This window comes from Schistocerca nitens, chromosome 12, assembly GCF_023898315.1.
Source record: "Schistocerca nitens isolate TAMUIC-IGC-003100 chromosome 12, iqSchNite1.1, whole genome shotgun sequence".
NCBI lineage: Eukaryota > Metazoa > Arthropoda > Insecta > Orthoptera > Acrididae > Schistocerca > Schistocerca nitens.
In genome coordinates, this window is record NC_064625.1 from 29471069 (window position 1) to 29498018 (window position 26950).

Below are 26950 nucleotides of genomic sequence, written 5' to 3' on the forward strand. Positions count from 1 at the left end.
TAATCCCCCTCAGATTTAATACAATTTTGCCAGCATTTTTCCCATGTTGGAAGTACTTCTGGAACCCATTTTTTGTTAGTGTTTAGCTCCTTAGGCAATTCTGTTTCTCATCGGTGGTGGCAAAGTGACGTCGTTTCGTAGTTCTCTTCAGCCCCAGGAATAGAAAGAAATCACGGGGGCCATGTCCAGTGAATATCGTGGCTGAGACAACAGAATAGTTTATTTGGTGGCAAAAATCATGGACAGGCGTTGAGAGGTGAGAGGGAGCATTATTGTAATGCAGTTTCCACAACTGATTTTTCCACAATTCTGGTCATTTTCTTAGGTTGCTACACACAAATGGTGCATATCTTTTTGGTAGTATTCCTTATTGAGCATACAGCCATCAGGCAGGTGATGCACTATTCCACTGTGGTCTAAGAAAATGGTGAGAACCGCCTTCACATGTGAACAAACTTGTCATCTCTTTTCTTTCTTTTTTGTCTTTGCTCTCCAGGCAGTTTTCATTGGGATGATTGGACCTTGGTTTTGATTCATACCCATGTTTCATTAACTGTGATAACCTCCTTTAGAAGTTGTGGTTAATTGTTGATTTAATTCAGCAATTCTGGAGGGATGTCTATGTGACATTGTGTTTGGTCAGAATTCAACAATTCCAGAACAGACTTTGCTGCTGCCTCTTTCACACTCAAAAAATTTGAGAAAATTGCTTGACATGAGCCAGGGGATATGCTGAAATTGTAAGCAAGGTCTTTGGTGATGATTTGGCGATTTTCCAAAATCATTTTCTTTACTTCTTCCACATTTTCATGTCCAGAGCAGTCATCGTTTTCAATGTCTTGTCGGCCCTCTTCGAAACGTTTATACTACTTGTAAACTTTTGTCTTGCTCATAGAATTGCCAAAATCCACAGTCAACATTTTGAATCCAGTGCTGCACTTCATTCTATTCTATTTTTCATGCAAAATTTAGTGCAAATTCTTTGATCCATCTTTTTTGATAGTAAAAATTAGATTTTGAACATACATGCAACATTTTTGATGTTAACAATAAACTAAATATTCAAAATAGCTAGAAATGTAGACATACACCAGGAACATGGATACCAACAGGAAAAAAAAATTGAAAATAATACGTATACAGCTTACGAAGTTAATTTCTTGTTACTTCTTGATCACACTTCATAAGAACTTTTTTAAAAAGCACGAATTCTGTGCAATTGTAGAATCGCTTACAGTCTTCAAATGAAGAGTTGCCCTCTTGTGGTGATTGTTGTCTGGATCTATTACGTACATGTCATTCAATTTAATTTGATTGAATCGCTTGTCTCAAAAATTTCACAACTTCAGAGAAAGGGGAGGAAGGAAACCCTTCACTGAGTAAAGTAATTTAATCTTTTGTTGGAAATGTAAAGGTACAGTGTCTCTACGTGTTTAGATCATTCATAAAATCATAATCCAGTATTTATTTGTTCATCCATGGATCATCTCCAATGCTATAGGATACAGTGAAAATAGATAGAGCAAATATCATACAACTTGATGAAGGGACCATCTGGCACTTTCCTGTTACCAACCTCCAGAATATGTCAGTGTCAAATCAACTGCACTGCCTTCTAAAGTTGGTCCCTATTATACATTATTCTTCTGATCACACAGTTTTTTCCAGCTAACATAAAGATAGTTCTGCACTGCTTCACTGCATGCACTATGGATGTATGCTGGACTGTGGAGATGATGCTGTGTCCTTTGTAGTCTGTTCAGTCTAGTCAGGAAACTGACCGTAGGACCATACTCTTGCTATGCTGGCTCAAACAGACCTCCATTCCCTCCCTTCAGCCCTAATGGACAACTGAGTTAGTCACCACCGTGATGAGTGAGACGTTCAGCTCAGGAGAATGAAGAGACATTGCTGCTGTATGCTGTAGATCTTGGCAGATGATTCTCTTGTAGAAGCACTACATCGTGATCATGTATTGTAATGGGACATGACATTGTAGTTGTCCCTTTCCTTTATTAACTACTGCTCCATGTTACCTAAGTAATCTTTAATTTTTTGAATGATTTGTGGTGCCTTCAGCTGCCAATCTCTTCATTAGTACATCAAATAAGGAGAATGGCAGCTGAAGGCATGAGAGTCTATTTTGACATACATTTACAAAGAAAAATAATCAAAAACTAAATGAACATTTTCTATCAGGGCTAGGATCTGCAATGAAGGTTATATAATCCTTAATCATGCTGTGTGCATTACTTGCTAAGTATGTCCTTGCTACCTTGTTAAATAGACATATATATTAGTAGACTTTGTCATGTCGTTGGGCAGTTCATAATATAGTTTCATCCCCTGATAGAAAATTTTCATTTAGTTTTTGTTTTTTCCTTTGTGAATGTATCTCGAAATAGACTCTTATTCCATGATTATGTACAGAACTTGTTAATAAAATATTTACTAAAGTTTATTCTGATTTGCAGAACAAATTGGCAGATGACTAGTAGGTGTATTAAACTTACTAAATTTTTCAATATTTCTTTGACGAGCTCAGCTACTACTTTTCAGTTATTATAGTCCTTTTTGGTATTTTTGAGAATTATCCATATTGTGTGTTTTGATTGTTAGAAGTGTGTCCCAGGGCTAAGAATTGACAATAGGTAGGAGCAGTATGTCACCATAAAATGTTTGTAACAAACTGCTGACAGAACTCTTAAGAGCATACCAACTTGATCACATTATTTTTGCTAATATATATGTATATTCTTTCCATGTTACTTGGAAGTTGATGTTGTTGTGGTCTTCAGTCCTGAGAGTGGTTTGATGCAGCTCTCCATGCTACTCTATCCTGTGCAAGCTTCATCTCCCAGTACCTACTGCAACCCAAATCCTTCTGAATCCGCTTAGTATATTCATCCCTTAGTCTCCCTCTACGATTTTTACCCTCCACGCTGCCCTCCAATACTAAACTGGTGATCCCTTGATACCTCAGAACATACCCTACCAACCGATCCCTTCTTCTAGTCAAGTTGTACCACAAACTACTTCTCCCCAATCCTATTCAGTACTTGCTCATTAGTTATGTGATCTACCCATCTAATCTTCAGCATTCTTTTGTAGCACCACATTTCGAAAGCTTCTATTCTCTTCTTGTCCAAACTATTTATTGTCCATGTTTCACTTCCATACATGGCTACACTCCATACAAATACTTTCACAAACGACTTCCTGACAAATCAATACTCGATGTTAACAAATTTCTCTTCTTCAGAAATGCTTTCTCTGCCATTGCTAGTCTACATATTGTGTCCTCTCTACTTCGACCATCATCAGTTATTTTGCTCCCCAAATAGCAAAACTCCTTTACTACTTTAGGTGTCTCATTTCCTAATCTAATTCCCTCAGCATCACCCGACTTAATTCGACTACATTCCATTATCCTCATTTAGCTTTTGTTGACGTTCATCTTCTATCCTCCCTTCAAGACACTGACGATTCCGTTCAACTGCTCTTCCAAGTCCTTTGCTGTCTCTGACAGAATTACAATGTCATCGGCGAACCTCAAAGTTTTTATTTCTTCTCCATGAATTTTAATACCTACTTTTGTTTTCTTTTGTTTCCTTTACTGCTTGCTCAATATACAGATTGAACAACATCGGGGAGAGGCTACAACCCTGTCTCACTCCCCTCCCAACCACTGCTTCCCTTTCGTGTCCCTAGACTCTTATAACTGCAATCTGCTTTCTGTACAAATTGTAAATAGTTTTTCGCTCCCTGTATTTTACCCCTGCCACCTTCAGAATTTGAAAGAGTATTCCAGTCAACATTGTCAAAAGTTTTCTCTAAGTCTACAAATGCTAGGAATGTAGGTTTGCCTTTCCTTAATCTAGCTTCTAAGATAAGTCGTAGGGCCAGTATTGCCTCACGTGTTCCAATATTTCTACGGAATCCAAACTGAACTTCCCCGAGGTCGGCTTCTACTAGTTTTTCCATTCGTCTGTAAAGAATTCGCGTTAGTATTTTGCAGCTGTGACTTATTAAACTGATAGTTTGGTAATTTTCACATCTGTCAACACCCGCTTTCTTTGGGATTGGAATTATTATATTCTTCTTGAAGTTTGTGGGTATTTCGCCTGTCTCATACATCTTGCTCACCAGATGATAGTTTTGTCAGTACTGGCTCTCCCAAGGCTATCAGCAGTTCTAATGGAATGTTCTGTACTCCCGGAGCTTCGTTGCGATTCAGGTCTTTCAGTGCTCTGTCAAACTCTTCACGCAGTATCGTATCTCCCATTTCATCCACATCCTATTCCATTTCCATAATACTGTCTTCAAGAACATCGCTCTTATATAGACCCTCTATATACTCCTTCCACCTTTCTGCTGTCCCTTCTTTGCTTAGAACTGGGTTTCCATCTGAGCTCTTGATATCCATGCAAGTGGTTCTTTTCTCCAAAGGTCTCTTTAATTTTCCTGTAGGCAGTACCTATCTTACCCTAGTGAGATAAGTATCTACATACTTACATTTGTCCTCTACCCATCCCTACTTAGCCATTCTGCACTTCCTGTCGATCTCATTTTTGAGATGTTTGTATTCCTTTTTGCCTGCTTCGTTTACTGCATTTTTATATTTTCTCCTTTCATCAATTAAATTCAGTATTTCTTCTGTTACCCAAGGATTTCTACTAGCCCTCATCTTTTTACCTACTACTTGACCCTCTGCTGCCTTCACCATTTCATCCCTCAAAGCTACCCATTCTTCTCCTACTGTATTTCTTTCCCCCAATCTTGTCAATTGTTCCCTTGTGCTGTCCCTGAAACTCTGTACAACCTCTGGTTCTTTGTTTATCCAGGTCCCATCTCGTTAAATTCCCACCTTTTTGCAGTTTCTTCAGTTTTAATCTACAGTTCATAACCAATAGATTGTGGTCAGTCCACATCTGCCACTGGAAATGTCTTACAATTTAAAATCTGGTTCCGAAATCTGTCTTACCATTATATAATCTATCTGATACCTTCTAGTATCTCCAGGCTTCTTCCATGTATACAATATTCCTTTATGATTCTTGAACCAAGTGTTAGCTATGATAAGGTTGTGCTCTGTGCAAAATTCTACCAGGCGGCTTCCTCTTTCGTTTATTACCCCCAATCCACATTCACCTACTACGTTTCCTTCTCTCCCTTTTCCTACTGACCAATTCGTCACCCATGACTATTAAATTTTCATCTCCCTTCACTATCTGAACAATTTCTCTTATTACATCATAAATTTCTTCAATTTTTTTGGCATCTGCAGAGCTAGTTGGCATATAAACTTGTACTATTGTTGTAGGCATGGGCTTCGTATCTATCTCGGCCACAATAATGCGTTCACTATGCTGTTTGTAGTAGCTTACCCACATTCCTGTTTTCCTATTCATTATTGAACCTACTCCTGCATTACCCCTATTTGATTTTGTATTTATAACCCTGTATTCGCCTGACCAAAAGTCTTGTTCCTCCTGCCACCGAAATTCACTAATTCCCACTATATCTAACTTTAACCTATCTATTTCCCTTTTTAAATTTTCTAACCTACCTGCCCGATTAAGGGATCTGACATTCCACGCTCCGATCTGTAGAACGCCAGTTTTCTTTCACCTGATAACGACATCCTCTCGAGTAGTCACCGCCTGGAGATCCGAATGGGGGACTATTTTACCTCCGGAATGTTTTACCCAAGAGGACGCCATAATCATTTAACCATACAGTAAAGCTGCATGCCCCCGGGAAAAATTACGGCCGTAGTTTCCCCTTGCTTTCAGCCGTTCGCAGTACCAGCACAGCAAGGCCGTTTTGGTTACTGTTGCAAGGCCAGATCAGTCAATAATCCAGACTGTTGCCCCTGCAACTACTGAAAAGGCTGCTGCCCCTCTTCAGGAACCACACGTTTGTCTGGCCTCTCAACAGATACCCCTCCGTTGTGGTTGCACCTACGGTACGGCTATCTGTGTTGCTGAGGCACGCAAGCCTCCCCACCAATGGCAAGGTGCATGGTTCATGGGGGTAGGTGATATTCATTCCTAAAACTTTGTGTTTGATATGCAATCCGCAAGTTTATCATCTATGCTCAGTATGACAGAATTGTTTTCCCTCTGCATGCTGAAGTGCACGCTGTTTGTTTTCTTCATGTCCAGTATTTCATGTTACCCAATTGAAAACATTACTGACGGTTTAATTTGCCTTCTCTATTAAGAGCTCCCTTGTTTTATCGATTCCCTTGGATTTTGATTCACAAGAAACAAAACAACAGGAAGGGCTCCCATGCAGGTTCCACATTTAATGAGTAATTAAATAACACAGTTTGATTAACTTCATAATGTACCTTAATATAGGCAGTCCATCAGTAAGAAAGATGAAATCTTAAAAGTTAAAATATAAACTTGATAAATTATATTCACTTTCAGGTTATAATTTAGCAATGAGGTTTTCAAAGGGGGTGGGGGGGGGAGGGGAAAGGAGAACAGTTTTGCAGGATCATGCATTCAAGTAGAGGACTGACTAAGCTTTGAAATCAAACTTTTAATTGCTTGAATGAAGAGCTATTATTTGAAAGCTGCTGAACTGAAGTTCTGGAGTACAGCATATTAATTATTAGAATCTATCATATCTCTGACTAGTCAGCTACACGTCCGTTTCTAGACAAATTTGAAACCTTGCTGAGTAGGTTGCAGGTAGAAAGTTAAGTAACATATGAGTAAGAGCTGATGACAGGTTGGCAAAGTCTCTGCAGAATTTGCTATCTACAAGTGGCCTAATATTGAACTTTAGCAAGTACACTAGAGTGACAGTATCTTCTGCAACATGTATAGATAATATAGTGAGTAGTATGAACTATGGTGCTAGAGAAAAGTTCATGTTGTGCTTAAGGATATCTGACCAACTATTTTTATGTCATTGCCAAATGCAGTTAAAACTGCAACAGTGAAACAAGTCAGGAATTTCTAATACATCTGTCTCAAGACTAAATGCAACTTCCTGGTCATTCAACAACCAGCGATCAGTAAACTCAAACTACACTGCTTTTTTTATAAGAATTCACAAGTATCTTCAATGAATTTTTACCCTTTATAACAGCACATGACAAAAACTGTAAACACTCTTAGATAGCTGAAGGCATCAGGGCTTCTCGTATTAGAAAGAGGAAACTGCAGATGGAAGCAAAGAACTGTGATGCAGAGTTTGTGAGGTATGTAAACAAAACCGAAGAATATTTGGCAGAATAGTCAAACAGGCAAAACAAAAGACAAACAGTAAATATATATATATATCAAATGTCACAAATAAATCAAAAGCTGTAAGGCAGATTAAGACAGAAAGAGGTACTGGAAAATCAAAAAGTTTTAATCCTAAATTAGAAATTAAAACTGATATACATGTGAAGAGTTCACTAGTTATTTTATAGCTTCAAACGAAACTGATGATCTCCCTCCAACACACATGCATCCCAATATGTAATTCAGTTCAGGAGAATTCAAATTTCTTATGTATCCTGCTATGATGTGGTCAACATTAAAAATTCCTCAAAACCTAAAGTCTGTGTGATGGGATGACATTCCAGCAAAAATAACAAAGCCAAAATGTGATAATATTGCACCCCAACTCTGTCACATAACAACTCAATCATTTGATGAGGGCTGCTTTCTGGACAGGCAGAAATATGCAGCAGTTAGACCTATTTACAAAAGGAGGAGACAAAAGAGATAGGAAATTTTTGCTCATTATCAATACTACCAATTTTTTCTAAAATATTTGAGTGGTTAGTGTATAACCAGTTATATTTTTCTAACAAAAGACATAATATTGTTAATAATCAGTATGGATTTAGGAAGGGCAAAGCAATGTGCACATTATTAATGAACTAATCACTAAAATAAGCCAATGTCTTGATAACAGAGTGTTCATCTGGTATCTGTGATCTCACTAAAGCATTTGATATGGTGAGCCATAAGCAGCTGCTCCTTAAAGTAGCTTCTTATGGCTTCCACGTAAAAGCTTTAAATTGGTTCTCATCTTATCTCAAAAATAGAAAACTGAGTAGATGTACATCAAAATGTTGAAAAGCCCTGTTCTGATTGGAAGGAAATTAAAGCATGCGTACCCCAGGGGTCCAAACTAGGCCATTTGTTTCCATATTATATAAATGACAAGACATGTCAGGTAAGGTAACTTCAAACAATTCCTTATGCAGATGACTCAACAGCAGTATACTGTAAGAACATTGAAGAATTAGCACAGAAAATTAAAAACTCTTCAAGAACTAGAAAAGTTGGGCAAATAATAATTCTGTGAAACTAAACCTAACAAAAACACACATTGTACACGTAAGGCCCAAACAAACTGTTTAATATATCACACAGTTAAGTTGTTATGGCAGAGAACTGATCACTGAAGAATCTCTTAGTTCTTGAAATGACTATAAACAAAAACTTGTGATGGACTGATCTTTCAGACGCTTACTGATGCTGTTAAATAGCTTTTATTATGCAATGGGGGTTCTAAATGAAGTAACTGACTTAGCTGTTAAGAAAATTGCGTACCATGCATATTTTATATCAGTCATAAGATACAGCATAATTTTTTGGGGTGTTGAAAAAGGAAACCACCTCAGAGTATTCAAGCAACAGAAAAAATTTCAGAGCTATCACTGAAACAAACTGTAGACAGTCATGCAAACCATTGTTTGCAAGCCTTGAAGTCTTGACAATTCCTTTTATTTTATGTATGAGACACTTCTCTTTGCACTAAAAATCTCATATCTTTATTAAGGAATTCTGTTTTCACATGCTTATGAAACAACAGACTGCCATTGTTTGAAAATACTCTATATTACATGCCTTTGAAGCTTGACAAAAAGTAGTCCAAGATCAAGGACTGCAAGCTAGAACGAACAGGAGCAAACACTGAAAAATATCTGAAAGGTAAATGTTACTACAGTGTGGATGATTTTTTAAAAAGGAAGATAAGCAGGAAGGATTAAATTTGGTTTGGTTTTCTACTTTTTCCGCATTAGTTCTATACGTAAGTTTACATTCTCTTCTAAACAAAGGTATATATTCTTTTGTGTGTGTACATACTTTATTTATGTGAACTACATATCTAAGTATCTACACGTGTAGACAAGTTCCCTTTTTATGGAGGTATGGAGGTGTGTCAAACATTGGTGACTTTTCAAATAATTTTATGCCTACATTGGTATACACCAAAAAAGATACATTAAAAGAAAGCATGTGCATGCACCTAGAAGCACATTACAACATAAAAAGAAATACGTATTACATTTCTTCTTTGTCATAAAATTTTCCGCAACAGTTTAAATATTTTTTGAAAAGTATTTTTCATGTTTCTGTTATTTACATACACAAAGAACACACCCCTCCATAAAAAGGGCACATGTCTACACATGTACATACTTAGATATGTAGTTCACATAAATATAAGTATGTACACACACAAAAGAATATATACCTTTGTTAAGAAGAGAATGTAAACTTACGTATAGAACTAATGCGGAAAAAGTAGAAAACCAAACCAAATTTAATCCTTCCTGCTTATCTTCCTTTTTAAAAAGTCATCCACACTGTAGTAACATTTACCTTTCAGATATTTTTCAGTGTTTGCTCCTGTTCGTTCTAGCTTGCAGTCTTTGATCTTGGACTACTTTTTGTCAAGCTTCAAAGGCATGTAATATAGAGTATTTTCAAACAATGTCAGTCTGTTGTTTCATAAGCATGTGAAAACAGAATTCCTTAATAAAGATATGAGATTTTTAGTGCAAAGAGAAGTGTCTCATACATAAAATAAAAGGAATTGTCAAGACTTCAAGGCTTGCAAACAATGGTTTGCATGACTGTCTACAGTTTGTTTCAGTGATAGCTCTGAAATTTTTTCTGTTGCTTGAATACTCTGAGGTGGTTTCCTTTTTCAACACCCCAAAAAATTATGCTGTATCTTATGACTGATATAAAATATGCATGGTACGCAATTTTCTTAACAGCTAAGTCAGTTACTTCATTTAGAACCCCCATTGCATAATAAAAGCTATTTAACAGCATCAGTAAGCGTCTGAAAGATCAGTCCATCACAAGTTTTTGTTTATAGTCATTTCAAGAACTAAGAGATTCTTCAGTGATCAGTTCTCTGCCATAACAACTTAACTGTGTGATATATTAAACAGTTTGTTTGGGCCTTACGTGTACAATGTGTGTTTTTGTTAGGTTTAGTTTCACAGAATTATTATTTACCCAACTTTTCTAGTTCTTGAAGAGTTTTTAATTTTCTGTGCTAATTCTTCAATGTTCTTACAGTATACTGCTGTTGAGTCATCTGCATAAGGAATTGTTTGAAGTTACCTTACCTGACATGTCTTGTCATTTATATAATATGGAAACAAATGGCCTAGTTTGGACCCCTGGGGTACGCATGCTTTTATTTCCTTCCAATCAGAACAGGGCTTTTCAACATTTTGATGTACATCTACTCAGTTTCCTATTTTTGAGATAAGATGAGAACCAATTTAAAGCTTTTATGTGGAAGCCATAAGAAGCTACTTTAAGGAGCAGCTGCTTATGGCTCACCGTATCAAATGCTTTAGTGAGATCACAGATACCAGATGAAAACTGTTATCAAGACATTGGCTTAATTTAGTGATTAGTTCATTAATAATGTGCACATTGCTTTGCCCTTCCTAAATCCATACTGATTATTAACAATGTTATGTCTTTTGTTAGAAAAATATAACTGGTTATACACTAACCACTCAAATATTTTAGAAAAAATTGGTAGTATTGATAATGAGCAAAAATTTCCTATCTCTTTTGTCTCCTCCTTTTGTAAATAGGTCTAACTGCTGCATATTTCTGCCTGTCCAGAAAGCAGCCCTCATCAAATGATTGAGTTGTTATGTGACAGAGTTGGGGTGCAATATTATCACATTTTGGCTTTGTTATTTTTGCTGGAATGTCATCCCATCACACAGACTTTAGGTTTTGAGGAATTTTTAATGTTGACCACATCATAGCAGGATACATAAGAAATTTGAATTCTCCTGAACTGAATTACATATTGGGATGCATGTGTGTTGGAGGGAGATCATCAGTTTCGTTTGAAGCTATAAAATAACTAGTGAACTCTTCACATGTATATCAGTTTTAATTTCTAATTTAGGATTAAAACTTTTTGATTTTCCAGTACCTCTTTCTGTCTTAATCTGCCATACAGCTTTTGATTTATTTGTGACATTTGATATATATATATATTTACTGTTTGTCTTTTGTTTTGCCTGTTTGACTATTCTGCCAAATATTCTTCGGTTTTGTTTACATACCTCACAAACTCTGCATCACAGTTCTTTGCTTCCATCTGCAGTTTCCTCTTTCTAATACGAGAAGCCCTTATGCCTTCAGCTATCTAAGAGTGTTTACAGTTTTTGTCATGTGCTGTTATAAAGGGTAAAAATTCATTGAAGATACTTGTGAATTCTTATAAAAAAAGCAGTGTAGTTTGAGTTTACTGATCGCTGGTTGTTGAATGACCAGGAAGTTGCATTTAGTCTTGAGACAGATGTATTAGAAATTCCTGACTTGTTTCACTGTTGCAGTTTTAACTGCATTTGGCAATGACATAAAAATAGTTGGTCAGATATCCTTAAGCACAACATGAACTTTTCTCTAGCACCATAGTTCATACTACTCACTATATTATCTATACATGTTGCAGAAGATACTGTCACTCTAGTGTACTTGCTAAAGTTCAATATTAGGCCACTTGTAGATAGCAAGTTCTGCAGAGACTTTGCCAACCTGTCATCAGCTCTTACTCATATGTTACTTAACTTTCTACCTGCAACCTACTCAGCAAGGTTTCAAATTTGTCTAAAAACGAACGTGTAGCTGACTAGTCAGGTTCATTCAAGCAATTAAGTTTGATTTCAAAGCTTAGTGAGTCCTCTACTTGAATGCATGATCCTCCAAAACTGTTCTCCCCCCCCCCCCCCCCCCCCCCGGAAAGGTCATTGCTAAATTATAACCTGAAAGTGAATATAATTTATCAAGTTTATATTTTAACTTTTAAGATTTCATCTTTCTTACTGATGGACTGCCTCAAACAGTGTGTCATTTAATTACTCATTAAATGTGGCATCTGCATGGGTGCCCTTCCTGTTCTTTTGTTTCTTGTGAACCAAAATCAAAGGGAATTGTTTCACTGTTTCCCTGAGAGCACCCAGCACAATAAGACTTATCTCTACTTTCATTGACGGGAGAGATCTCTTCTAGAGCATTATTTACATTCAAAGCTAGCATCTATTTACCATATTAGTTGGGGTGTATTCTATTGTGTGTGAAACAGTTTCTTTCATAGTAGTAATGTCTGTCACCGTAACATTCACAAACATGGTGCAGTATCTTGACAGCTTCAAATTAGTTGGTGTAACTTCTGTTTTAACACATGACCAGTCTGGTAGGTCATACCTTAGTGGCCAACTTGTTAAGATTACATTGGTGAAATCCAAGAACCACAGTACTGTAAACAGCTTCTTAATAATTAATATATTTCTGTAGATGTTATTAGAACCCCCTATGAACACAACACAATCAGTCCTTGGGAGATCAGAACATTCTTTGTTAATACTCATCGTTATATTGTCAAAACTTGCTCCATGTTTTTTGAAGCCAGAAACTTGAACACTATCATTCATTGTTCATCAATTATTTGAGTTTTGTGTGCATGACTATTGCCAAATAGTATAACTTTCTTCTTCTTTAACCATTTTTCCACTGCTGAGCTGTTGTTAGATGTAAATTTCGTGTATGCCTTTGAAAAAACCATTGTTACACGAAGCTGAGATGTCCACACTTTCCTGGTATTTACGGCTGTCTTTTGATCAAGTATACTTTGTGAGGTGAATCAACATGTCCGTCTTGTTTACATTACATTCTTTGCTGTGATCATCTAGTGATGGAGAGTGGTGTATTTTCTTTTCCCTAAATACTCTTATTCTCCAGAGCAGTATACTTTTTGTTTAGAGTAAACATATCATTTTGAAGTGCTCCTTTCTTCTGATTATGTTTCTAAATTAGCTTTCATATGCATCAGAAACGCACTTAAGAGAGGACAGTAAATAATTGTCAGTTACAAATTTTATGCTTACTTTGGAACATTTCTCATGAAACCAGTGTTGACAATTAATTATTGATAATGTTTTTCATTGGATAGATAAAAAATCTACTCACCAAGTGGCAGCAGAGCACACACGTAAGACTGTTGTGCTTGGTAAGCTTTAAGAGCCAGTGGCTACTTCTTCAGGCAGAAGTTTTAAGGGGAAAGGTGAAGGAAAAGGACTGTTGAGGTCTACGAAAAGGGGTAGATTTTGGGAAAGTCATCCAGAACCATGGGTCGAGGGAGACTTAACGTACGGGATGAGAAGGAAAGACAGATTGTTGGGAACTGCATCGGACAAGATATGAAAAATCAGAGAGCTTACAGGTGGAAGGCAGGGTAATATGGAAGACAGAGATTACTACTAAAACATCGTACATGAGTTAATAAGAGTGAGAAGGTAAGTGCATTGTATGTGATGGAAGTGGGATGGGGCAGTGAAAAATAGATGGGAAAGACAGTGAAAGATGTAGAAAACTAAAACAGAGTGAAGCAAAGAGTAGTTAGTGAAGAGAAGCTGAGACAGAAGAAATTAACGTAAATTAAGGCCAGGTAGGTGGTGAGAACCAGGGACATGCAGTAGTGCTAGTTCCCACCTGCAGAGTTCTGAGGAACTGGCATCTGGGGAAGAATCCATATGGCACATGTGGTGAAACAGGTGTCTAGGTCTCGAATGTCATGTTGTAGGGGATGCTCTGCAACAGGATATTGTGAGTTGTCTGTATATACCCTCTACCTATGCCCTTTCATCCTAATCGATAATTTGGTGGTAGTCATGCCAATGTAGAAGGCTGAACAGTGTTTACGTAATAGCTGGTATGTGTGTTTTCCATGTGGCTCTCCCTTTGATAGAATATGTTTTGCCTGGTACAGGGCTATTATAGGTTGTGGTTGGATGGTGCATATGGCAAGGTTTGCAGTGGGGACGGTCACAGGGGTAGGAGCCATAGGGTAGGGGAATGGGTCCAGGAGGAGCACAGGGTCTGACAAGAATATTGCAGAGATTGGGAGGGCAACAGAAAGCTATTGCAGGTGTGATGGGCAAAATTTCAGAAAGAATGCATCTCATTTCAGGGCATGGTTTAGGAAATCATGGCAAGGTCAAAGTAGTTAACACATTCCAGACCAGGATAATACTGAGTTATCAATGGCATGCTCCGAAGCTGTTTTGTGGAGGTATCAGCAGTGCCAGGACTGGAAGTGATGGCCCAGAAAATCTGCTTTTTAACTAGGCTGGTGGGGTAATTGGGTGTGAAAGCTGAGGTGAGAATGGTGGTGTATTGCTGTAGAGGGTCTGGATTCGAACAAATAAGTTTGCCTCGGATGCCAATGCTGTAAGGGAGGGGACCATTTGACATGTGAAGGATGGCAGCTGTCAAAATGTAACTGCTGTTGCTTGTTGGTAGGTTTAATGTGGAGGGAAGTTTGTAGCTGGCCTTTGGGGTGGATGAGATAACCATCAAGAAAAGTGGCATGTGATTCGGAATAGGACCATGTGAAATTTAATTGGGAGAAGGTATTAAGAGATTCCAGGAATTTTAGGTCAGCCTCACCATGAGTCCATATGGTAAGATGTCATCAATGTATCCAAACCAAACCAGGGGCTGAAGACTTATGGATCCCGGGAAAGCCCCTTGCAAGTGACCCATGAAAAGGTTGGTGTAGGAAGATGCCATTCTGGTTCCCATGGCTGTACTCTCAATCTGTTCATGTGTCTGCCCCTCAAAGGTGAAGTAGTTGTTGGTTTACATGGTCTGTCTACTGCAGGAAATTTCCCTTGTCGAGCCCACCTAATTCCTAACCTAAGACATCGTTCCTACTCACCTTATTCAACTTTACTTACCAACAACTATTTCACCTTTGAGGGGCAGATACATGAACAGATCAGGGGTACAGCCATGGAAACGAGGATGGCACCTGCCTATGCCAACCTTTCCATGGGTTGCTTGCAAGGAGCTTTCCTGGGACCCGTAAGTCTTTAGTCCTGGTTTGGTTTAGATACATTGATGATGTCTTCACCATATGGACTCACAGTGAGACTGACCTGCTAAAATTCCTGGAATCTCTGAAACCCTTTGCCCAATTAAATTTCACATGGTCCTGTTCTGAATCCCATGCCACTTTCCTTGATGTTGAACTCATCCTCACTGAAGGACAGCTACACACTGCTGTCCACAATAAACCTACCAACAAACAACAGTACTTACATTTTGAAAGTGCCATCCTTTACATGTCAAACATTCCCTCCCATGTAGCCTTGGCATCAGAGGCCCACATGCTTGTTCAGATGCAGACTCTTTATAGCAATACACCACCATTCGCACCTCAGCTTTCACTGCAAGTAATTACCCTGCCAGCCTAGTTAAGTAGCAGATTTCCCAGGCCATCACATCCAATCCTCAAATTGATTCCTTCACAAAACTGCTTCGAAGCACACCATTGGTGACTCAGTATTATATTGGTCTGGAATGTGTTAATCAGCTATTTCAACAGGGCCATGATTTCATAAAATCATGCCCTGAAATGAGATCCATTCTGTCTGAAATTTTGCCCACTACACCTAGAATAGCTTTGTCGCCCTCCCAATCTCTGCCGTATTCTTGTCAGACCCTATGCTCCTTCTGCATCCATCTTCCTACCCTATGGCTCCTACCCTGTGACTGTCCCCACTATAAGACTTGCCATATTCACCCTCCTACCACCATCTACAATAGACCTGTACCTGGCAAAGCATGTACTATTCAAGGGAGAGTCAACTGCGAAATGACACGTCATATACCAGCCTTCTACAGCACCATGACTACCACCAAATTATCAATTAGGATGAATGGGCATAGGCAGAGGGTATATACTGGCAACTTGCAATATCCTATTGCAAAGCATCCCCTACAACATGACATTCGTAACCCCGGTACCTGTTTCACCACATGTCATCTGGATTCTTCCCCCAGTCACCAGTTTCCCAGAGCTCTGCAGGTGGGAAGTAGCACTACATGTCCTTAGTTATCACCACCCACCTGGTCTCAATTTACATTAATTTCTTCAGTCTCAGCTTTTCTTCACTGTAACTAATCTTTGCTTCACTCCATTTTAGTTTTCTACGTCTTTCATTGTCTTTCCCATCTATTTTTAACTGTTCTGTTATGTACAAAGCAGTTAGCTTCTCACTCCTATTAACTAACGCATGATGTTTCAGTAGTAATCTCTGCCTTGCATATTGCCCTGTCTTCCACCTTTGAGCTCTCAAGTTTTCAAATCTCGTTGAATGCAGTCCCAATGGTCTCTTTCCTTCTCATACCATACAGTAAATCTCCCTGACTTGCAGTTCTGGACGACTTTTCCAAAGTCTACCCCTTTTTCTTAGACATCTCCAGTCCTTTTCCTTCAACCTTCTTCCTTCCCCTTCAAACCATCTGGATGAAGGAGCTGATGGCTCTGAAAGCTCACCAATCACAACTGTGCGCTCTCTCTCTCTCTCTCTCTCTCTCTCTCTCTCTCTCTCTCTCTCTCTCTCTCTCTGTGTGTGTGTGTGTGTGTGTGTGTGTGTGTGTGTGTGTGTGTGTGTGTGTGTGTAGATTTTTTTGTCTATCGAATTAAAAAAAATGACAGTTGCTACACTGGATGAATTTTAACACTTTCTTATCACAATTCTTGTAGTTGTTAGCACTTAAAAGTTCATTTTGACTGGATTTTTGGATCACCCTGAACACACATCAAAATCAAAATGAATAAACGTAAGCAACTGAAGAACTATTATGAAACAAAGTTAATGGTTTTCACTTCACGGATTACTCATGCCAGTTACATTGAAGAATGGTATACCTTCAACTTTACTGTATTTTAATAGTGTCAGCTTTAAAATCCAGAGGGAATGACACAGGATGATATTGATAATGAAACAGCATTGTGCTACTGTATTTTAAGTACTACAAGATGCTGCAGACTGTTGGATAAGTCTTAATTTTTAAACACCTTTTTAAAAAATTACATTCTCCTATTTATTAGATTGCAAAGCCAGACTATAAATTCTTAGTTTATAAAACTGAACTGACCATTAAAATGACTGGAAACCATCATCTGAACTTAAAGGTTCTTCTTCTCCCTCTTTATCATTGTTATCCTCTTCGTACATAAGATCATCTTCACTGCCATAGATAGTGTTACTTATACCGCACTTCTTGAAAGATTTAACGTTGTCTACCCTCCATCAAGATTACGACTGTTTTATCCACGTACACGCATTTAATTGTAGGTAGTCTTAAACCTCCCTTCAATGTGAATACATGTTGGGTTTCATTGATCATCCATTTGTTCCATTCCTCTCTCGTACACACTTTAAATGATTTATTTACCATGTCATCAAGAGGTTGCAATTGTGATGCTGTTCTCCCAGAATAACAGCAAGCTCTGTATTTTTGTCTATTTTCTCTTTCACAGAATTTTTCAAATGACTACTAAACTAATACATCACAAGAAAACTCTTCTTCAATAAAGCACCTTTCCTTCTCTCCCACTCACTGTTACTCCATAATCTCATACCATCCTCATCCACCCTCCCTTGTCATGTACTGTACTAACAAAAGTATTGTACTCTTACTGATAACACAAATCACTTTCAGTTCGAGTCCACTGGCACTGCAGATGGCAATGCTGTGTTACAGGTTAGACAGTGTTCTGGGTTTGTGATGGTTGGGCAGGAAGTACAGTGTTAGCAAGCTTGTGAATCCACGCAACTTATGGTCATTGCGTCGGTGCACTGCTGCTGCCAGTTGACTCCAGTGTTGATAGATAGATAGATAGATAGATAGATAGGTTTCCTGCGGCATTGAATATATGGCCATTTTCAAGACTGGAGGTAATTTTAAATCTAACACCAGGCATTTTTATATTAATTTAGAGTATATATTCACCTGAATTAGAGGCAATTTTTCAAAGGAAAAATTGCTTATTATAGTCCCTACAGTATGGTACCTCTTTAATGGCAGACTAATTCATTCCATTCATTTACACTGCATTTATGAATCACAACATAAAAATGTTCAAAACAAAGAGCTCTCTGGCACTAGGTACAGTGCACACATTGCCTTGATCAAAACATATTGCTGATGTCAGAATGGTATTGTACAAAGTTCTTCCTCATTCCATTGTATAGAACTTCACACTCGGGTATTAGGCAGCTGCAGTGGGTTGACCAAGTGACAAGTGGCATGTGCACGTATCTTTAAAAGCTGTATGTTCAGGAGGTCATTGTTGAGTACCATCAGAATTATGGCCCAAATTTTTGCATGGGACCAATTGTTGGGACTGATGCCTTGCAAGTGTGCTTTTGTATCTTTAAAATATGAGGTCAGGTTGATGATGATCCCTAGTGAGAGGATTAGTGGGTTTCAGTGATTGTAAGCCCACATAGAACATGCCACACAAGTGAGAATGTTCTTTGTGTACTAGTGTACCAGCTCACATGCTAGAGGGCTGTGAACTGGAGAACAGTTATTCAGTAGCTGCATCACTCTCTGAATCCCATCAGAGAAAAATCTTCTAACAGCAGAGGCACGGTGTGATGACTTCGTATGCCCTCCTATTTCATGTGTCAAGATATATGCAAAATTTTTACTAATTTTCTTCTCAAAATTTTGATATGTAAGTTCCTACATTAAGCATATGTTGTGCTAATTACCAAAATTGCAGAAACAAATCCCCTCCACACACATTATTATTCCGATCATTCAGTTTGTTGTTCTGGTCGCAATGAGATAATTAGTTTCATTAAAAATGTTGGAATCAAAAGTTATTGCAATTACAAAATTTCATACATTATGCATAGGGAGCATCTTATGAGCTTATATGTAAATTCAAAAGATGAAACTACTTTGTAACTGAAGAGTTCTTTTTTCTCTTTTCAGTGGGACCCATACCAGATAGGACTGAGAGAGTACATTGAACGTATACAGAGAAGGGCAGCACAATGGTCACAGGTTTGTTTAACCCATGGGAGCGTGTCACAAAGATACTGAAGGAACTGATCTGGAAGACTCGTCAAGATAGATGTAAACTCTACTGAGAAAGTCTACTGACGAAGCTTAAAGAAGCAGCTTTAAGGGGCGGATGTAATAGAAAATGTAAACATTTATTTAAAAAATAATTTCAGCCACATTTATTATTGTACAAATATAAAATTTTGCATGTGTAAAGCAAAAGAGCTGTGTTTTAATGGAAAAATATAATAAAAATATGCAGGATTAATATTTTGCCAGAAATTTGACTTTTTAATTTGTTTTTTTTTCATAAAAAAGCCATAACTCAAATTCTAATCATGTAGTTAATCTGAAAATTTTATTGTAGTGTCCTGAGAAGGGTGAGAGACCATTGACCTACAGTTATTAATGTATGGTACAAACTGTGTCATTGACAGAGTTTTTAATTTTGCAAATCCAGAATAAACTTTTTTCTACATACAGTCATTTAAAAATCAGAATATAATTGCAGGATCTCATACTTCTCAATTCCAGGGAGACAGATACAAGTTGTGAACAGTTCTGGAAAATTTCACAACATTAGCACAATACTTTTTGAGAAAAGTCTTCTAATAATGTAAAACAAAGAAAATGAGGTTCAAAGACTCATACTTCTAAAAGTAATAAGCTCACCTCAATTTTAAAATCCTCTATACTGATACTCATTCTCCAGGTTTCTCTTCTCTCCTCTTCAAATCTGCCTGGCCTGTATTTGCACGTAAGACACTGATCTGTTAACTTCCTTGACCTTGCTCTCGTCGATGGTGTAAAATGCTTTTGTTGTAAACACTCCAGAATCTATACCAACTGTCCTCAACACTTCAATTCTGCCATTATTTCCATTATTGTAACATAAAACTGCATTATAGACACCTATTTTGAGAACTTAAAAGTCCACAGAATGTACTTTCTGACCATCTAATCAAAGTTCAATTATTGAGGCTTTCATTTGCATTTTGTCTCTCTTTCGTGAAGACACTTCCTCAATAAATCAGGGTTTGCAAGAAACTGGAATGTGGGCATAATTGCATTCATAACAGGTTCTCGTAATGAAGGTTTATGTGAATATGTCTCATTTCTGTTGCTGAACTTACACCAATTATCTTTTGGACACAGATTGTGCATTGGTGTTTGGTCAGTAGATAGTTTTTGGCAAAAAAAAAAATTGCCCACACAGCACGCCTCATTGCTTCTAAATTGTGTGTGTCTTTCCTGATAGCTCTGCCACAAAACACCTGAAGAGAATCAGTTTCTTTCAGAGTAAGCCATCAGTTTCCACCTAGTGGTTTTCCATCAAGTACTTTACCTTTCTTCTCTTTCAGCAAGTGGTGAAGCCTACAAACAAGCCTCTATTGGATGTGGCCACATGTTCCAACTTTTACATTGTTGTATTGTATAGATTTTTGTCTGTTACAGCTTCAAATGAAGAGGAGTCCCCATAACCAAGGTATTTAGTGTATCATCAGATATGGAGAACATCCTCACAACTGCAGCAGCCTCCATGCCCTCACTTAAGCCACTATAATTTTTGGTGCATACTACTACATGCTTTTCTTGCCACAGTTTCTCACTGTCTTCATTGTTGCACATTTTCCTTGTTGCACACTGGTGGCAGTATTTAGATATAATTTCTACATCTAAAACTTTACCTGAGTCAATACCAATAACAGCTGCAACTCTCCACAGAGATGTGTGACCCCTTTTCATCCAGGTCCCATCTACAGACACACACAGGTCAGTAATATCTGTAGGAGATACACTGTCATGAATATCTACCCCAGGATCTATTTCTTTTTGATTTGTTTCTTCGTAGAAACTTTGGCAGTATCGCATACAGAATCATTCATTTTTTTTTTCAAACCTTGCGCAAGGTGGAGGCATGATGAGAAAACCGCACAATAAATTACCTCCTTCCCTGCCCTGCCCAAGACATCTTGGAGCATATGCTAACCTAAGATTGCTTTCATAGGTACCAGTGTCACATTTTTTGTGGGAGAAAAATGAAAATTCATAGCCACACAAATTACAAATTAATTTAAAATCACAAGCTATTCCCACTCTTCTTTCTTCAACAACAACAACAACAATCATGCATTCTGTATTTGTACAACTAACATGTGAACATGAAAGCTTTGTAACCTGGCAGAGGAGCTGTAAATCAATACGTCTGAATCCAGTAAAATCCATATCACCATCATTCACGCACATGCCCAATTATCCTGTCCCAAGTTTCATTGCTGAAGATTTCCATGAAACCTCCATTTCCTAAACACAGTTTTTCCACCACCCTTAATGCATGAATCTTGACTTCCACGTAAGGGTTTGCAAATTCAACTTTCTACCTACTAATATGTGTTAGTATTGTCAAAACATAAACCACGTGCAAGAAAGTTTTAAGCCAAAGATACATATGTCAGCCAAAGATATTGAAAGAAAATAGCCTTCACACTGACACAAATTCCAGAAGCAAGCAGTTTCTCAAATGTTGGAAAAGGTGATAGTGGCCGCCAGTGCAGAGTTAATCAGTTTAACAATTTAAAGGCATTTCTAAAGCTGCTATCATTATAAAATTCACACACAACATAGATTAAACTGTGTAGATCAAGAAAATATTTTCAAAAAATTGAATTTTTTGGGACCAAAATCCATTATACCCCCCCCCCCCCCCCCTTAATGTTGGGATCAAGAGTCTGAGGCCTCATCCAAAAATAGAAGTTCACGAAATATTGCCGAGAAACAAGTTTCCACAGTAACCGTTGGCAGGTTTGGACTCGTGGAGCAATCTGTTTAAAGAACATGGACCTACTGTGGATGATACGGATAAAAACATCCTTTGTAGAGCACTCGCTACATGTTACTTTGTGATGCTCCCACTGCTCCCTGCACCATCACTGTTTTCCTGTTTTCACCTTCTGCTACTTGTATCCCACCCATTTACCAACCTAACAATGAGAGCTCCCCAGTGGTGGGGGTCGACTTCTTGAAACCAAATATAGAATGAAGTACATCAAGATCTCGGGTATCACACTCTGCAGTCATTCACACTGGTGGGCCCTCATTTGTGAGTAACTGATGAAAAAAAGAATTTTGTGATTCTGGGTGGCACTCAATACTGTATCAGAGAGAGTGCTTGCATGATGTAATAGATAGAGTAAGCGCTTCACGTGCAGGAGGTTGTGGATTCAAATCCTTTCTGATGCCTTGAATTTTTTGTTTTTAAATCTTTATCAAAATAACTTTGATCATTATTTTATTCAATTAACTGGTTTAAGTGTGGGTTTTTATTTCTAGTCCTTTGTCACATCATTTTAATCACTGTATGAACTTTTCCATTTGTTTTCTTTATATCACTTCTTTCCATTTGGAAATTTTGTGAATGTTCATTTAATTATATTTATCTATTATAATATTCAGTTAATTGAAAATTCAGTTAAAAAACAAAGGATGAAATAATCTGTTTACACTCCCTGTGCCATGGCATGAAAATGTATTTTTCATTTCAAGATGTGCAGTTTTTTTGCTTGGTAATCATCAAACATACATATAAAATACAGCCTAAATTCCTATTGCACTATGGACAAAATAGTGCAGATGAAGAGTTACATGAAAGGACTACTAAGTAAAATGAAATTCAAGAAAAATGAGGAATAGATATAATGAATACAAAAACAGGACAAAAAAATGTGACGATAAAAACAAAACAAAATTGAATTTAATATGTTGAAATTAACTGGACACATGTAAACAAGGATTTCAAGTGGAAAGAGGACAGGAATAAAAAGGAGAGCAAATGCAGAAGTTTATATGATGATTAAAATAATGGGACAAAGGAATGGAATTAAAAATTACATTGATGATAATTTTTAGTCAGTTAATTGATCTAAGTCATTTTGATAAAGATTTAAAAATAAAACAATTGATAGCACAAGACAAGATGAGAACCCACAATCTCCTGCATGTGAAACCCTTACAGTATTAATTACATCACACAGCGAGTCTGTGTAACAACTTTTTACACTTTTGAGTCACACAAAATCAACCTTTTTTTTTGTCAATTACTCGCAAGTGAGAGCCCACTAGGCTGAGTGGCTATAGTGTGTGATACTTGGGATCTTAACCTACATCACAGTAGAAATGGTTTCAAAAAGTCAGTCCCATTGCTGGGGGGGGGGGGGGTCCTCTCCTTGTGAGATTAACATGACAAGCTAATGTTTATACTTGATTATGCTGAGAACCATGAATTACAGTTGAAAGGTAATAGATAAATGCACATAGACAACATAAAGAAACAGTGGCTGTGTGAATCATGAGAATCTCACTACACATTTCAAAACCTACTTTATGCAGTTAGTGGATTCCCCTACTTTCCCAGCTGCCCGCAGTTGCTGGTCTCTGGTTGCAAACAACCACCTTGAGCAGTGAGATCATCATCTTGAATTTCCCCGTTCACAAGATCAATGTCCACAAGCTCTGCAAATTGTACTGATAGGACTGTGCCATGTGGACAAACTGTACCTGATTAACATCTCGATTCCTATTATGATCTGCTCCATAAACAAAGAATATCTTACGGACAAAGTGTGAAACAAAATGCCATCATGGAAACAAAAAAGGTAATTAGTCACTGATGAAGGCCATTGACATACACATCACTTGGAAACAGAAGATTCATAGGAGAGTGGATGAAACAAAAATGCAGCTGTAAGAATGCTATGTGCATTACTTCTTCACAGTTATGTGAAAAGATAGTTTACAGCTGATACAATCTTTATTTCACTCTCCTGCCTATCCATATATCAAAATGTTTTGTGGATCATCTCCTTTATTTTGTGTGTGTGTGTGTGTGTGTGTGTGTGTGTGTGTAACTGCATTATATATTAAATGTCAATGAAACAGAACAGGAGAACTATTTGTACTTACAAAATTTACTAAGGTAAGTCTTTCCGCTCCCGGGATTGGAATGACTCCTTACCCTCTCCCTTAAAACCCACATCCTTTTGTCTTTCCCTCTCCTTCCCTCTTTCCTGACGAAGCAACCATTGGTTGCGAAGGCTAGAATTTTGTGTGTATGTGTGTGTTTGTGTTTCTATCGACCTGCCAGCACTTTCGTTTGGTAAGTCGCATCATCTTTGTTTTTAGACATATTTACTTCACCATAGTGTAGAAATAGCGATATATCACATACTTTTGCATATAAATTTAAGTGCTTTCTTCTTGTACAATACTTTCATTACTCATAGTAGTTTTGAACGTTTCATTTTGTGTTCCTTGTCTGCATATAATATTGCAAATATTTGCATTTATGTTTTTATTTTTTTTTTTTTAAAATTGACATTTAGTGTGTAGTGACTTATTTCATGACAGAATATGATAGTGAACCATTCAGTGTGTGATGCAAGGGTAAGAGGGAGCTTGTGACAACTTGAACAGCATGGTACTGAACTTCGCCCAGGGCTTAAGTCAGGCCATCAAGTCTGAGGATTATGTGGTTGGGAACATAAGTCATCGAAAAGTAATTTCATTGTTCACTGTCTACACCGCTGAACTGTAGATATATTCATGTTGGTGTAAGATAATCAGAATCTGACCCAATTGTATTCCACAGGCCTCATAAAGAAAAAGGACCATCACAGGTAAGGAACAAATGACAATAATTGGTGGCATACCTTTAGAACAAAAATAACACATGAGTAATTCTAAAACTCTAAAGGTTGACTGGAGATAAAACAACGTTGATTCCAGGTTTGCAGTGGGATTACATCATTAGGAAAGTGTGAAGTCAGCCAAAGGGTGAGGTGCCAAAGCAAGGTTAGTACCATACAACACAACCAAAAGAAAGCACAGTCACTGCAAGCAACATCAACAAATGAGCAACACTGGCAGGGAAGTTTCACTGTGCCACCACAACAGATCTACTTACGGTCTCACAGTATTGCCAGCTCCGTTTATGATCCTTACGACAACAGTATTGTCTTCCAGTAGTCAAGTTGTGTGATCAATGTATTAGGCAGACCACTATGTGAAAATTGTTGTTGGATGTATCCTGAGTGAAAAACGCATAATTTTCCTGCATCAAGCGATGTGTTAATGTTCAGACACAGTTCTAATACTCATGACATTCTTATGGGAGTGGGTTGTACAAAGTTGAGTAATTCTTCTTATCTATGTTGTGATAAAGTGAACTGATGGTTTACTTGTTATACTGAGAAAAGTAAAGGGTCCATTATCCTATCAACATAAGTATTGTCACCCGGTACAACAGCAATGATGTAATATTATATGCGTACGTATGTTTTAGAAACCTGCATGAAAAGAAATCATTAGGCATAGCCGTATAATAATAAACAACAAAAAAGTCTCCTACAAAATGTGCCCACCTCGGGTCAGTATATTTGCAGTGATGAGTGTGCTGATCACATAGGTCTTTGGGAGATGGGCACTGTCCCCTAGATCTAGTCCTCAAACAGATCTCTTGTGTCCTCTTCCCACCACCTCCAAAAACCAGCTACAAAGGAATGCCCCCTTTGCCATCCAGTACCACCCGGGACTGGAACAGTTGAACCACATTCTTTGTCAGGGATCTGATTATATCATGCCCTGAAATTTGGAACATTTTACTCATGGCCTTCCTCACCTCTTCTAAAGTGGCAACCCCCACAACATCCTAGTCCATCCCTATGCCACTCTCAGTCCCAGCCTCTTGTCACAGGAATCATATCCCTGTGGAAGACAAAGATGAAAGACCTGCCCAATCCATCCATCCATCCATCCATCCACCCAGCACTTCCTATTCCAGTCCTTCCACAAGCTTATCCTATCGCATCAGAGGCCATACTACCTGTGAAAGCAGCTGCATCTTGTAACTACTCTGCTGCAATCATTATGCAGCTTTTCATATTGATAGGACTCCCAACCAGCTGTCCACCAGGATGAACGGCCACCGCCAAACTGTGGCCAAGAGCAAAGTGGATCATTCTCTGGCATAACATCCAGCTGAACATACCACGGTTGATTTCAATGGCTGTCTCACAACCCAGGCCATCTCTACCACCAACTTTTTGAACTGTACTGATAGGACTTATCACACTCCCAAAATCATCCCAGCCTCAGCCTACAGTAACATACTGTCCGCACATCATCCACGCAACCATTTCTGCTCACTGTGTCTTTTCACATCCCCTCACCCTCATTGTGCTCCGCTCTCTGCCAATGCGCCCACTGGTCTTTCTCCTTCTCTGTGCCTACCTTTCACCACTCCCAATTTTCCCCTCTCCCATTTTCCCCTCTCCCAGTGTCCTGATTCTCTGTAGGGCAGCCTTGTCTGGCTACCATCTAGTCCCTGCAGTACTCTCCCCCACCCATAACCTGGGACTTTTTGCCTTCCCCAACACAGTCAGGACTGCTACTTGCATTCGATGCAACGCCATTGCATTCTGGCTGGAGACAGTGGTCATTTGTGTGTGAAGTGTGCTTGCTTGTATGAATGTATTTTTTTTTCTTTTCTGAAGAAAACCTTGGCCAAAAGCTCAGCCTTTTCAATGTGCCTGTCTGGGGCTCCACATGTCATTTTTATGGTGAGTGCCAACCTATCATTTTCATAATAATGTTGGTACTCCAATATGGACTTTCTGTTGTTTAATAAGGAACTGATCAATAAAGAAATTAAAGTGAAAGCACAGGATACTCAGAATTACCATCATGACACTCCTGTTTGCTCCCTCATGAAGAAAAGTAATGTTCTATAAACT

At 38.1% G+C, this 26950-nt stretch overlaps 1 long non-coding RNA gene across 1 annotated transcript in view; it reads left to right on the top strand.

Moving 5' to 3' along the window:
* Nucleotides 1-19431, top strand: part of LOC126215216 (uncharacterized) — an 82284-nt gene extending 62853 nt beyond the window's left edge. Inside the window, exon 3 of the long non-coding RNA XR_007542105.1 lies at nt 19092-19431. This is a non-coding gene — a long non-coding RNA (uncharacterized LOC126215216). The remainder of the gene's footprint in view (nt 1-19091) is intronic.
* Nucleotides 19432-26950: the final 7519 nt, after the last annotated feature.